This window comes from Dendrobates tinctorius, unplaced genomic scaffold (genome assembly GCF_039654945.1).
Source record: "Dendrobates tinctorius isolate UK_male_01 unplaced genomic scaffold, ASM3965494v1 ptg000037l, whole genome shotgun sequence".
Taxonomy (NCBI): domain Eukaryota; kingdom Metazoa; phylum Chordata; class Amphibia; order Anura; family Dendrobatidae; genus Dendrobates; species Dendrobates tinctorius.
In genome coordinates, this window is record NW_027361705.1 from 24,155,434 (window position 1) to 24,169,082 (window position 13,649).

Here is a 13,649-nt window from a genome sequence, read left to right on the forward strand (position 1 = left end):
TGTAGCTTTCTTAACAGCTCGCCAGCCGTTCTCACGCCCAGTATGGATTGCACGTGATTGCACAAAGGTTAGAAAGGGTACCGTATCCCCGGATAACATGTATGGATAGCGTACACATTCAAAATATATGTCTGTACATCAGGAGGCAGGCTCAGACGGTGTTAGGCCCAGTATGGATTGCACGTGATTGCACAAAGGTTAGAAAGGGTACCGTATCCCCGGATAACATGTATGGATAGCGTACACATTCAAAATATATGTCTATACATCAGGAGGCAGGCTCAGACGGTGTAAGGCCCAGTATGGATTGCACGTGATTGCACAAAGGTTAGAAAGGGTACCGTATCCCCGGATAACATGTATGGATAGCGTACACATTCAAAATATATGTCTGTACATCAGGAGGCAGGCTCAGACGGTGTCAGGCCCAGTATGGATTGCACGTGATTGCACAAAGGTTAGAAAGGGTACCGTATCCCCGGATAACATGTATGGATAGCGTACACATTCAAAATATATGTCTATACATCAGGAGGCAGGCTCAGACGGTGTTAGGCCCAGTATGGATTGCACGTGATTGCACAAAGGTTAGAAAGGGTACCGTATCCCCGGATAACATGTATGGATAGGGTACACATTCAAAATATATGTCTGTACATCAGGAGGCAGGCTCAGACGGTGTCAGGCCCAGTATGGATTGCACGTGATTGCACAAAGGTTAGAAAGGGTACTGTATCCCCGGATAACATGTATGGATAGCGTACACATTCAAAATATATGTCTATACATCAGGAGGCAGGCTCAGACGGTGTTAGGCCCAGTATGGATTGCACGTGATTGCACAAAGGTTAGAAAGGGTACCGTATCCCCGGATAACATGTATGGATAGCGTACACATTCAAAATATATGTCTGTACATCAGGAGGCAGGCTCAGACGGTGTCAGGCACAGTATGGATTTGACGGCCCAGATTACACAGCGGAGGAGCAGGGAGAGGTAAAGATTGCAAATGCTGGGGCCCTGCCCAAGCAAGGGGGGCCCACTCGTGGGCGTCGGTACTGGCACTGGGCCCCTCATAGTACGGCAGTGTGTCTGACAGCGGGTGTGCACCACCACCGTCAGAGACACTTGATTGCACTATGAGGGACCCTGTGCCAGTGCCCGCACCCAAGAGTCGGCCTACCCACCTGTCCAGGGCAACGGCACTCGCACGGTGTCGGGCGCTAGGTGGTGACCCCGGCCATGGGGGGGGGGGGGCAGCACAGTTAGGGAGTTTTAGAAAGTGGCATATGTTGATGTTGGACATTCAGCTGATGCAAAAGGCGAAATAGGTGAAGTCCCAGGAAGAGGTGGACCAAAGCAAGACATTTTTCTGTCACCCTATGTGTCATCAGGGGAAGGTGGGACAAAATCCTTGGAAACCCATGCGTGGTTCATTTTAATGAAGGTTAGATCATCCACATTTTGGGTTGACAGACGGGTCCTTTTTTCTGTCAGGATTGATCCAGCTGCACTGAAGACTCTTTCCGATAGCACACTTGCAGCTGGTCAAGCGAGCTCCTGTAAGGCATATTGGGCCAATTCAGGCCAGGTGTCCAGTTTAGCGGCCCAATAGTCAAAGGGGAATGACCTGTGTGGGAGAACATCGATATGGGAGGAAAAGTAGTTTGTAACCATAGTTGACAACTGCTGTCTCCTGTCACTTTCCATCGATGCAGTATTACCAGTTGTGTGAGCGGTATTTGAAAAATCAGTCCACAACATTGTCATGAAACCCCTGTCTCCAACGCCACTTCTGCTGTGTGCACCACGAACACCTCTGCCAAGCTGCCCCCGGCCCGTACGGCTCGTGTGAGAACCATCACCGCTGCTGTGTGCTGGGAATGCCTCAAGCAACCGATTTACCAGAGTTACTTGTTTATTAGCCAATATTAGGTCAAGGTTCTCCTGTGGCATGATGTTTTGTAATTTGCCTTTATAGTGTGGATCCAGGATGCTGGCCAACCAGTAGTCGTCATCGTTCCTCATTTTGGCAATGCGTGGGTCCCTTTTTAGGATCTGCAAGGCATAATCTGACATGTGGGCCAATGTTCCCGGTGTCAATGATGCACTGCGAGTGCTGGTTGGAGGAGCACTTTCTGGCAAATCCACATCCCTCCAGTCACGCACAAACCCTGTACCAGACCTTGCCACGCCAACATTTTCACTTGCCCCACGAGATGCATCCTCCTCCCCTAAGTAATCATCCCCATCATCCTCCTCCTCCTCTTCTTCCTCCACCTCGTCCAGGAGAGGTCCCTGAGCAGACAATGGCTGAATGTCATCAAGGATTCCCTCCTCCTCTTCCTCCTCATCAACATTGGCTGCAGACGCCTGCTCCTTAAGGTGCGTCAAAGTTTGCATGAGCAGACGCATAAGTGGGATGCTTATGCTTAGGATGGCGTCGTCTGCGCTTACCAGCCGTGTGCATTCCTCAAAACACTGAAGGACTTTACAGAGGTCTTTCAGCTTCGACCACTGCACACCTGTCAACTCCATGTCTGCTCTCAAAGTGCCTGGCCGTGTATCCTCCCACAAATGCATTATGGCCTGCCTCTGCTCGCACAGCCGCTCCACCATGTGCAGGGTGGAGTTCCACCTTGTTGCAATGTCGATAATGAGGCGGTGGTTGGGAAGGTGGAGCAATCGCTGCAGCTTCTGCATACGAACGGAGTGTACAGGCGACCGGCGGATGTGCGCGCACAGTCTTCGCACCTTCTGGAGCAGGGCTGTTAACTCCGGATAATTTTTGAGGAAGCACTGCACCACCAGGTTCAAGGTGTGAGCCAAGCAAGGTATATGGCTGAGTTTTGAAAGGGCTATGGCTGCCACAAAATTACGGCCGTTATCACTAACTACCTTGCCTGCCTCAAGATGTACACTGCCCAGCCATGACTCAGTTTGTCGCTTCAAGTACTCGGCCAGCACCTCGGCGGTGTGTCTGTTGCCCAAACACATCATCTGCAACACAGCCTGCTGACGCTTTCCACTAGCTGCTCGATAGGGGGACACATCGTGTGCAACATTGGCAGCTGCAGATGGAGTGCTCATACGACTGCGCTCTGTGGACGAGCTTTCGCTTCTAGAGGAGGAGGAGGAGGAGGGTCGAACGCCTACAGCCAACTGTTTCCTATACCGTGGGCTAGGCAGCACTGTCCCACCACCGCTGTCCCCTGTGGACCCTGCATCCACCACATTAACCCAGTGCGCAGTGATGGACACGTAACGGCGCTGGCCATGCCGACTGGACCATGCATCAGTTGTGAGGTGCACCTTTCCGCTCACTGACTGCTTGAGTGCATGGACAATGCGGTCTTTCACATGATGGTGGAGGGCTGGGATGGCTTTGCGAGAGAAGAAGTGGCGACTGGGTAGGTCATAGCGTAGTACTGCATAGGCCATGAGTTCGTGGAAAGCTGCGCTTTCCACCAACCGAAAGGGCATCATCTCAAACGAGATTAGTTTGGCAATGTGGGCGTTCAAACCCAGTGTACGCGGATGAGAGACTGAGTACTTTCTTGACCTACTCATAGTGTCTGGGAGGGTGAGCTGGACTTGAGAGCTGCATATGGTGGAAGTAGCGGTGGACAGGGCGGACTGAGAGAGGGTTGATGATGGTGATGGAGTTGGTGTTCTTTCTGATGGCCTAGAATCAGTCTTTCGTTGATATAACAGTGGGATTCCCTGACTGCTGTGGCCTTGCAACGACACCTCAACATTTGCTGCTGTGCTAACCGGTGGGCTTACAGTGGGGGAAACAATGTAGCGTTGCTGACTACCTTCGTTGTGATCAGTTGCACATGTGGCACTTGAGGTTTGGTGTTGTGTCCACGCTTGCAAGTGCATGCTGGTTAAATGTCTAAGCATGCAACTGGTATTCAAATTTTTCAGATTTTTCCCTCGGCTAAAGGTCTTTGCGCACTTCTTACAGATAACCTTGGCCTGATCATGAGGATTTTGGTCAAAAAAGTGCCACACTGCACTCTTCCTACTTTGGCAGACATTTTGCGGCCTAGCACGCTGTGATCTTTTGACCCTCTGGACAAGCTGTCCAGCAACTCTTTTGATGTTTGGGACCTGTCTTTGGAGTGCTCCGGGCCTGCCAGATAACAGCTGTTGCGATGTCGATGTCTGCTGTGGATGCTCCTCATCTGAGCTATTGGAAGCAGCACCCTCTTCCCCCAATGGATGCCAATCTGGGTCAACAACTGGGTCATCCATCACCTCCTCTTCTATGTCATGTGCACCTTCCTCTGTGTCACCGTGTATGGTGGTATAGTGTGCGGGAAGGGGCACCTGAGTCTCATCAGGGTCAGAATCTGGCTCTGTACACTGCGAGGACAATGTAGTGCTCTGAGTGAATGTACCAGCAGAATCATCCATCAGCGGCTGTGCATCAGTGCACTCCATGTCAGATTCATCTTGGCCTGGGTAATTCACCATTTGACTTGATAATCCAGGCATGGTATGTGAAAACAGCTCCATGGAGTATTCAGTAGTATGGCCTGCGTCATCCTTCAATCTTGGTTGGGGTGAAAGACACAAGGAAAGGTGTGGTTCATGAACATGAGCCTCCAATGACGACTCAGTGCTTTTACTTTTTACAACTGAAGAAGAGGAGGCGATAGAGCTGGAGGCTGAGTCAGCAATGTAAGACAAAACTTTTTCCTGATGCTCTGGCTTTAAAAGCGGTTTGCCAACTCCTAGAAAACTAAGCGTTCGAGGCCTTATGTAGCCAGACGATGACGCAGGCTCAACACCTCCTGCATTCGGTCCTATTTTGCTCTTGCCACTACCATCAGATCCACCACCAACACCATCATTACCAGCTGCCAACCCCCGCCCAATTCCACGGCCTCTTCCAACAGCCTTCCTCATTTTTTGTAGAAATGTAGACAAAATCCAACAAACTATATAGTAATGTAAAACAAGGTACAAGGTGTCTATAGGACAGGGGATATTTTGAATTTCTGCACACACTTGTGGACACTGGACACTTTTGGATTGTGTGAGGCCCACTGATATCTGAGCGCTATGTCAAAGGCTCGATGGCACAGCTGTGACAAAAGTGACGAGAGGATAAGGGAGATTTTGAAATTCTGCAGACACTTGTGGACACTGGACACTTTTGGATTGTGTGAGGCCCAATGAATATCTGAGCGCTATGTGACAGGCTCGATGGCAGAGCTGTGACCAAAGTGACTAGAGGATAAAGGAGATTTTGAATTTCTGCACACACTTGTGGACACTGGACACTTTTGGATTGTGTGAGGCCCAATGAATATCTGAGCGCTATGTGACAGGCTCGATGGCACAGCTGTGACCAAAGTGACTAGAGGATAAAGGAGATTTTGAATTTCTGCACACACTTGTGGACACTGGACACTTTTGGATTGTGTGAGGCCCAATGAATATCTGAGCGTTATGTGACAGGCTCGATGGCACAGCTGTGACAAAAGTGACGAGAGGATAAGGGAGATTTTGAATTTCTGCACACACTTGTGGACACTGGACACTTTTGGATTGTGTGAGGCCCACTGATATCTGAGCGCTATGTCACAGGCTCGATGGCACAGCTGTGACAAAAGTGACGAGAGGATAAGGGAGATTTTGAATTTCTGCACACACTTGTGGACACTGGACACTTTTGGATTGTGTGAGGCCCACTGATATCTGAGCGCTATGTCACAGGCTCGATGGCACAGCTGTGACAAAAGTGACGAGAGGATAAGGGAGATTTTGAATTTCTGCACACACTTGTGGACACTGGACACTTTTGGATTGTGTGAGGCCCACTGATATCTGAGCGCTATGTCACAGGCTCGATGGCACAGCTGTGACAAAAGTGACGAGAGGATAAGGGAGATTTTGAATTTCTGCACAAACTTGTGGACACTGGACACTTTTGGATTGTGTGAGGCCCAATGAATATCTGAGCGCTATGTGACAGGCTCGATGGCACAGCTGTAACAAAAGTGACGAGAGGAAAAGGGAGATTTTGAATTTCTGCACACACTTTTGGACACTGGACACTTTTGGATTGTGTGAGGCCCACTGATATCTGAGCGCTATGTCACAGGCTCGATGGCACAGCTGTGACAAAAGTGACGAGAGGATAAGGGAGATTTTGAATTTCTGCACACACTTGTGGACACTGGACACTTTTGGATTGTGTGAGGCCCAATGAATATCTGAGCGCTATGTGACAGGCTCGATGGCACAGCTGTGACAAAAGTGACGAGAGGATAAGGGAGATTTTTAATTTCTGCACACACTTGTGGACACTGGACACTTTTGGATTGTGTGAGGCCCAATGAATATCTGAGCGCTATGTGACAGGCTCGATGGCACAGCTGTGACAAAAGTGACGAGAGGATAAGGGAGATTTTGAATTTCTGCAGACACTTGTGGACACTGGACACTTTTGGATTGTGTGAGGCCCACTGATATCTGAGCGCTATGTCACAGGCTCAATGGCACAGCTGTGACAAAAGTGACGAGAGGATAAGGGAGATTTTGAATTTCTGCACACACTTGTGGACACTGGACACTTTTGGATTGTGTGAGGCCCACTGATATCTGAGCGCTATGTCACAGGCTCGATGGCACAGCTGTGACAAAAGTGACGAGAGGATAAGGGAGATTTTGAATTTCTGCACACACTTGTGGACACTGGACACTTTTGGATTGTGTGAGGCCCACTGATATCTGAGCGCTATGTCACAGGCTCGATGGCACAGCTGTGACAAAAGTGACGAGAGGATAAGGGAGATTTTGAAATTCTGCACACACTTGTGGACACTGGACACTTTTGGATTGTGTGAGGCCCAATGAATATCTGAGCGCTATGTGACAGGCTCGATGGCACAGCTGTGACCAAAGTGACTAGAGGATAAAGGAGATTTTGAATTTCTGCACACACTTGTGGACACTGGACACTTTTGGATTGTGTGAGGCCCAATGAATATCTGAGCGCTATGTGACAGGCTCGATGGCACAGCTGTGACAAAAGTGACGAGAGGATAAGGGAGATTTTGAATTTCTGCAGACACTTGTGGACACTGGACACTTTTGGATTGTGTGAGGCCCAATGAATATCTGAGCGCTATGTGACAGGCTCGATGGCACAGCTGTGACAAAAGTGACGAGAGGATAAGGGAGATTTTGATTTTCTGCAGACACTTGTGGACACTGGACACTTTTGGATTGTGTGAGGCCCAATGAATATCTGAGCGCTATGTGACAGGCTCGATGGCACAGCTGTGACCAAAGTGACTAGAGGATAAAGGAGATTTTGAATTTCTGCACACACTTGTGGACACTGGACACTTTTGGATTGTGTGAGGCCCAATGAATATCTGAGCGCTATGTGACAGGCTCAATGGCACAGCTGTGACAAAAGTGACGAGAGGACAAGGGAGATTTTGAATTTCTGCAGACACTTGTGGACACTGGACACTTTTGGATTGTGTGAGGCCCACTGATAAATGAGCGCTATGTCACAGGCTCGATGGCACAGCTGTGACAAAAGTGACGAGAGGATAAGGGAGATTTTGAATTTCTGCACACACTTGTGGACACTGGACACTTTTGGATTGTGTGAGGCCCAATGAATATCTGAGCGCTATGTGACAGGCTCGATGGCACAGCTGTGACAAAAGTGACGAGAGGATAAGGGAGATTTTGAATTTCTGCACACACTTGTGGACACTGGACACTTTTGGATTGTGTTAGGCCCACTGATATCTGAGTGCTATGTCACAGGCTCGATGGCACAGCTGTGACAAAAGTGACGAGAGGATAAGGGAGATTTTGAATTTCTGCACACACTTGTGGACACTGGACACTTTTGGATTGTGTGAGGCCCAATGAATATCTGAGCGCTATGTGACTGGCTCGATGGCACAGCTGTGACCAAAGTGACTAGAGGATAAAGGAGATTTTGAATTTCTGCACACACTTGTGGACACTGGACACTTTTGGATTGTGTGAGGCCCAATGAACATCTGAGCGATATGTGACAGGCTCGATGGCACAGCTGTGACAAAAGTGACGAGAGGATAAGGGAGATTTTGAATTTCTGCACACACTTGTGGACACTGGACATTTTTGGATTGTGTGAGGCCCACTGATATCTGAGTGCTATGTCACAGGCTCGATGGCACAGCTGTGACAAAAGTGACGAGAGGATAAGGGAGATTTTGAATTTCTGCACACACTTGTGGACACTGGACACTTTTGGATTGTGTGAGGCCCAATGAATATCTGAGCGCTATGTGACAGGCTAGATGGCACAGCTGTGACAAAAGTGACGAGAGGATAAGGGAGATTTTGAATTTCTGCACACACTTGTGGACACTGGACACTTTTGGATTGTGTGAGGCCCACTGATATCTGAGCGCTATGTCACAGGCTCGATGGCACAGCTGTGACAAAAGTGACGAGAGGATAAGGGAGATTTTGAATTTCTGCACACACTTGTGGACACTGGACACTTTTGGATTGTGTGAGGCCCACTGATATCTGAGCGCTATGTCACAGGCTCGATGGCACAGCTGTGACAAAAGTGACGAGAGGATAAGGGAGATTTTGAATTTCTGCACACACTTGTGGACACTGGACACTTTTGGATTGTGTGAGGCCCACTGATATCTGAGCGCTATGTCACAGGCTCGATGGCACAGCTGTGACAAAAGTGACGAGAGGATAAGGGAGATTTTGAATTTCTGCACACACTTGTGGACACTGGACACTTTTGGATTGTGTGAGGCCCAATGAATATCTGAGCGCTATGTGACAGGCTCGATGGCACAGCTGTGACAAAAGTGACGAGAGGATAAGGGAGATTTTGAATTTCTGCACACACTTGTGGACACTGGACACTTTTGGATTGTGTGAGGCCCACTGATATCTGAGCGCTATGTCATATGCTCGATGGCACAGCTGTGACAAAAGTGACGAGAGGATAAGGGAGATTTTGAATTTCTGCACACACTTGTGGACACTGGACACTTTTGGATTGTGTGAGGCCCAATGAATATCTTAGCGCTATGTGACAGGCTCGATGGCACAGCTGTGACCAAAGTGACTAGAGGATAAAGGAGATTTTGAATTTCTGCACACACTTGTGGACACTGGACACTTTTGGATTGTGTGAGGCCCAATGAATATCTGAGCGTTATGTGACAGGCTCGATGGCACAGCTGTGACAAAAGTGACGAGAGGATAAGGGAGATTTTGAATTTCTGCAGACACTTGTGGACACTGGACACTTTTGGATTGTGTGAGGCCCACTGATATCTGAGTGCTATGTCACAGGCTCGATGGCACAGCTGTGACAAAAGTGACGAGAGGATAAGGGAGATTTTGAATTTCTGCACACACTTGTGGACACTGGACACTTTTGGATTGTGTGAGGCCCACTGATATCTGAGCGCTATGTCACAGGCTCGATGGCACAGCTGTGACAAAAGTGACGAGAGGATAAGGGAGATTTTGAATTTCTGCACACACTTGTGGACACTGGACACTTTTGGATTGTGTGAAGCCCACTGATATCTGAGCGCTATGTCACAGGCTCGATGGCACAGCTGTGACAAAAGTGACGAGAGGATAAGGGAGATTTTGAATTTCTGCACAAACTTGTGGACACTGGACACTTTTGGATTGTGTGAGGCCCAATGAATATCTGAGCGCTATGTGACAGGCTCGATGGCACAGCTGTAACAAAAGTGACGAGAGGAAAAGGGAGATTTTGAATTTCTGCACACACTTGTGGACACTGGACACTTTTGGATTGTGTGAGGCCCACTGATATCTGAGCGCTATGTCACAGGCTCGATGGCACAGCTGTGACAAAAGTGACGAGAGGATAAGGGAGATTTTGAATTTCTGCACACACTTGTGGACACTGGCCACTTTTGGATTGTGTGAGGCCCAATGAATATCTGAGCGCTATGTGACAGGCTCGATGGCACAGCTGTGACAAAAGTGACGAGAGGATAAGGGAGATTTTGAATTTCTGCAGACACTTGTGGACACTGGACACTTTTGGATTGTGTGAGGCCCAATGAATATCTGAGCGCTATGTGACAGGCTCGATGGCACAGCTGTGACAAAAGTGATGAGAGGATAAGGGAGATTTTGAATTTCTGCAGACACTTGTGGACACTGGACACTTTTGGATTGTGTGAGGCCCACTGATATCTGAGCGCTATGTCACAGGCTCGATGGCACAGCTGTGACAAAAGTGACGAGAGGATAAGGGAGATGTTGAATTTCTGCACACACTTGTGGACACTGGACACTTTTGGATTGTGTGAGGCCCACTGATATCTGAGCGCTATGTCACAGGCTCGATGGCACAGCTGTGACAAAAGTGACTAGAGGATAAGGGAGATTTTGAATTTCTGCAGACACTTGTGGACACTGGACACTTTTGGATTGTGTGAGGCCCAATGAATATCTGAGCGCTATGTGACAGGCTCGATGGCACAGCTGTGACCAAAGTGACTAGAGGATAAAGGAGATTTTGAATTTCTGCACACACTTGTGGACACTGGACACTTTTGGATTGTGTGAGGCCCAATGAATATCTGAGCGCTATGTGACAGGCTCGATGGCACAGCTGTGACAAAAGTGACGAGAGGATAAGGGAGATTTTGAATTTCTGCACACACTTGTGGACACTGGACACTTTTGGATTGTGTGAGGCCCACTGATATCTGAGCGCTATGTCACAGGCTCAATGGCACAGCTGTGACAAAAGTGACGAGAGGATAAGGGAGATTTTGAATTTCTGCACACACTTGTGGACACTGGACACTTTTGGATTGTGTGAGGCCCACTGATATCTGAGCGCTATGTCACAGGCTCGATGGCACAGCTGTGACAAAAGTGACGAGAGGATAAGGGAGATTTTGAATTTCTGCACACACTTGTGGACACTGGACACTTTTGGATTGTGTGAGGCCCACTGATATCTGAGCGCTATGTCACAGGCTCGATGGCACAGCTGTGACAAAAGTGACGAGAGGATAAGGGAGATTTTGAATTTCTGCACACACTTGTGGACACTGGACACTTTTGGATTGTGTGAAGCCCACTGATATCTGAGCGCTATGTCACAGGCTCGATGGCACAGCTGTGACAAAAGTGACGAGAGGATAAGGGAGATTTTGAATTTCTGCACAAACTTGTGGACACTGGACACTTTTGGATTGTGTGAGGCCCAATGAATATCTGAGCGCTATGTGACAGGCTCGATGGCACAGCTGTAACAAAAGTGACGAGAGGAAAAGGGAGATTTTGAATTTCTGCACACACTTGTGGACACTGGACACTTTTGGATTGTGTGAGGCCCACTGATATCTGAGCGCTATGTCACAGGCTCGATGGCACAGCTGTGACAAAAGTGACGAGAGGATAAGGGAGATTTTGAATTTCTGCACACACTTGTGGACACTGGCCACTTTTGGATTGTGTGAGGCCCAATGAATATCTGAGCGCTATGTGACAGGCTCGATGGCACAGCTGTGACAAAAGTGACGAGAGGATAAGGGAGATTTTGAATTTCTGCAGACACTTGTGGACACTGGACACTTTTGGATTGTGTGAGGCCCAATGAATATCTGAGCGCTATGTGACAGGCTCGATGGCACAGCTGTGACAAAAGTGATGAGAGGATAAGGGAGATTTTGAATTTCTGCAGACACTTGTGGACACTGGACACTTTTGGATTGTGTGAGGCCCACTGATATCTGAGCGCTATGTCACAGGCTCGATGGCACAGCTGTGACAAAAGTGACGAGAGGATAAGGGAGATGTTGAATTTCTGCACACACTTGTGGACACTGGACACTTTTGGATTGTGTGAGGCCCACTGATATCTGAGCGCTATGTCACAGGCTCGATGGCACAGCTGTGACAAAAGTGACTAGAGGATAAGGGAGATTTTGAATTTCTGCAGACACTTGTGGACACTGGACACTTTTGGATTGTGTGAGGCCCAATGAATATCTGAGCGCTATGTGACAGGCTCGATGGCACAGCTGTGACCAAAGTGACTAGAGGATAAAGGAGATTTTGAATTTCTGCACACACTTGTGGACACTGGACACTTTTGGATTGTGTGAGGCCCAATGAATATCTGAGCGCTATGTGACAGGCTCGATGGCACAGCTGTGACAAAAGTGACGAGAGGATAAGGGAGATTTTGAATTTCTGCACACACTTGTGGACACTGGACACTTTTGGATTGTGTGAGGCCCACTGATATCTGAGCGCTATGTCACAGGCTCAATGGCACAGCTGTGACAAAAGTGACGAGAGGATAAGGGAGATTTTGAATTTCTGCACACACTTGTGGACACTGGACACTTTTGGATTGTGTGAGGCCCACTGATATCTGAGCGCTATGTCACAGGCTCGATGGCACAGCTGTGACAAAAGTGACGAGAGGATAAGGGAGATTTTGAATTTCTGCACACACTTGTGGACACTGGACACTTTTGGATTGTGTGAGGCCCACTGATATCTGAGCGCTATGTCACAGGCTCGATGGCACAGCTGTGACAAAAGTGACGAGAGGATAAGGGAGATTTTGAATTTCTGCACACACTTGTGGACACTGGACACTTTTGGATTGTGTGAGGCCCAATGAATATCTGTGCGCTATGTGACAGGCTCGATGGCACAGCTGTGACAAAAGTGACGAGAGGATAAGGGAGATTTTGAATTTCTGCACACACTTGTGGACACTGGACACTTTTGGATTGTGTGAGGCCCACTGATATCTGAGCGCTATGTCACAGGCTCGATGGCACAGCTGTGACAAAAGTGACGAGAGGATAAGGGAGATTTTGAATTTCTGCACACACTTGTGGACACTGGACACTTTTGGATTGTGTGAGGCCCAATGAATATCTGAGCGCTATGTGACAGGCTCGATGGCACAGCTGTGACAAAAGTGACGAGAGGATAAGGGAGATTTTGAATTTCTGCAGACACTTGTGGACACTGGACACTTTTGGATTGTGTGAGGCCCACTGATATCTGAGCGCTATGTCACAGGCTCGATGGCACAGCTGTGACAAAAGTGACGAGAGGATAAGGGAGATTTTGAATTTCTGCACACACTTGTGGACACTGGACACTTTTGGATTGTGTGAGGCCCACTGATATCTGAGCGCTATGTCACAGGCTCGATGGCACAGCTGTGACAAAAGTGACGAGAGGATAAGGGAGATTTTGAATTTCTGCACACACTTGTGGACACTGGACACTTTTGGATTGTGTGAGGCCCAATGAATATCTGAGCGCTATGTGACAGGCTCGATGGCACAGCTGTGACCAAAGTGACTAGAGGATAAGGGAGATTTTGAATTTCTGCAGACACTTGTGGACACTGGACACTTTTGGATTGTGTGAGGCCCAATGAATATCTGAGCACTATGTGACAGGCTCGATGGCACAGCTGTGACCAAAGTGACTAGAGGATAAAGGAGATTTTGAATTTCTGCACACACTTGTGGACACTGGACACTTTTGGATTGTGTGAGGCCCAATGAATATCTGAGCGCTATGTGACAGGCTCGATGGCACAGCTGTGA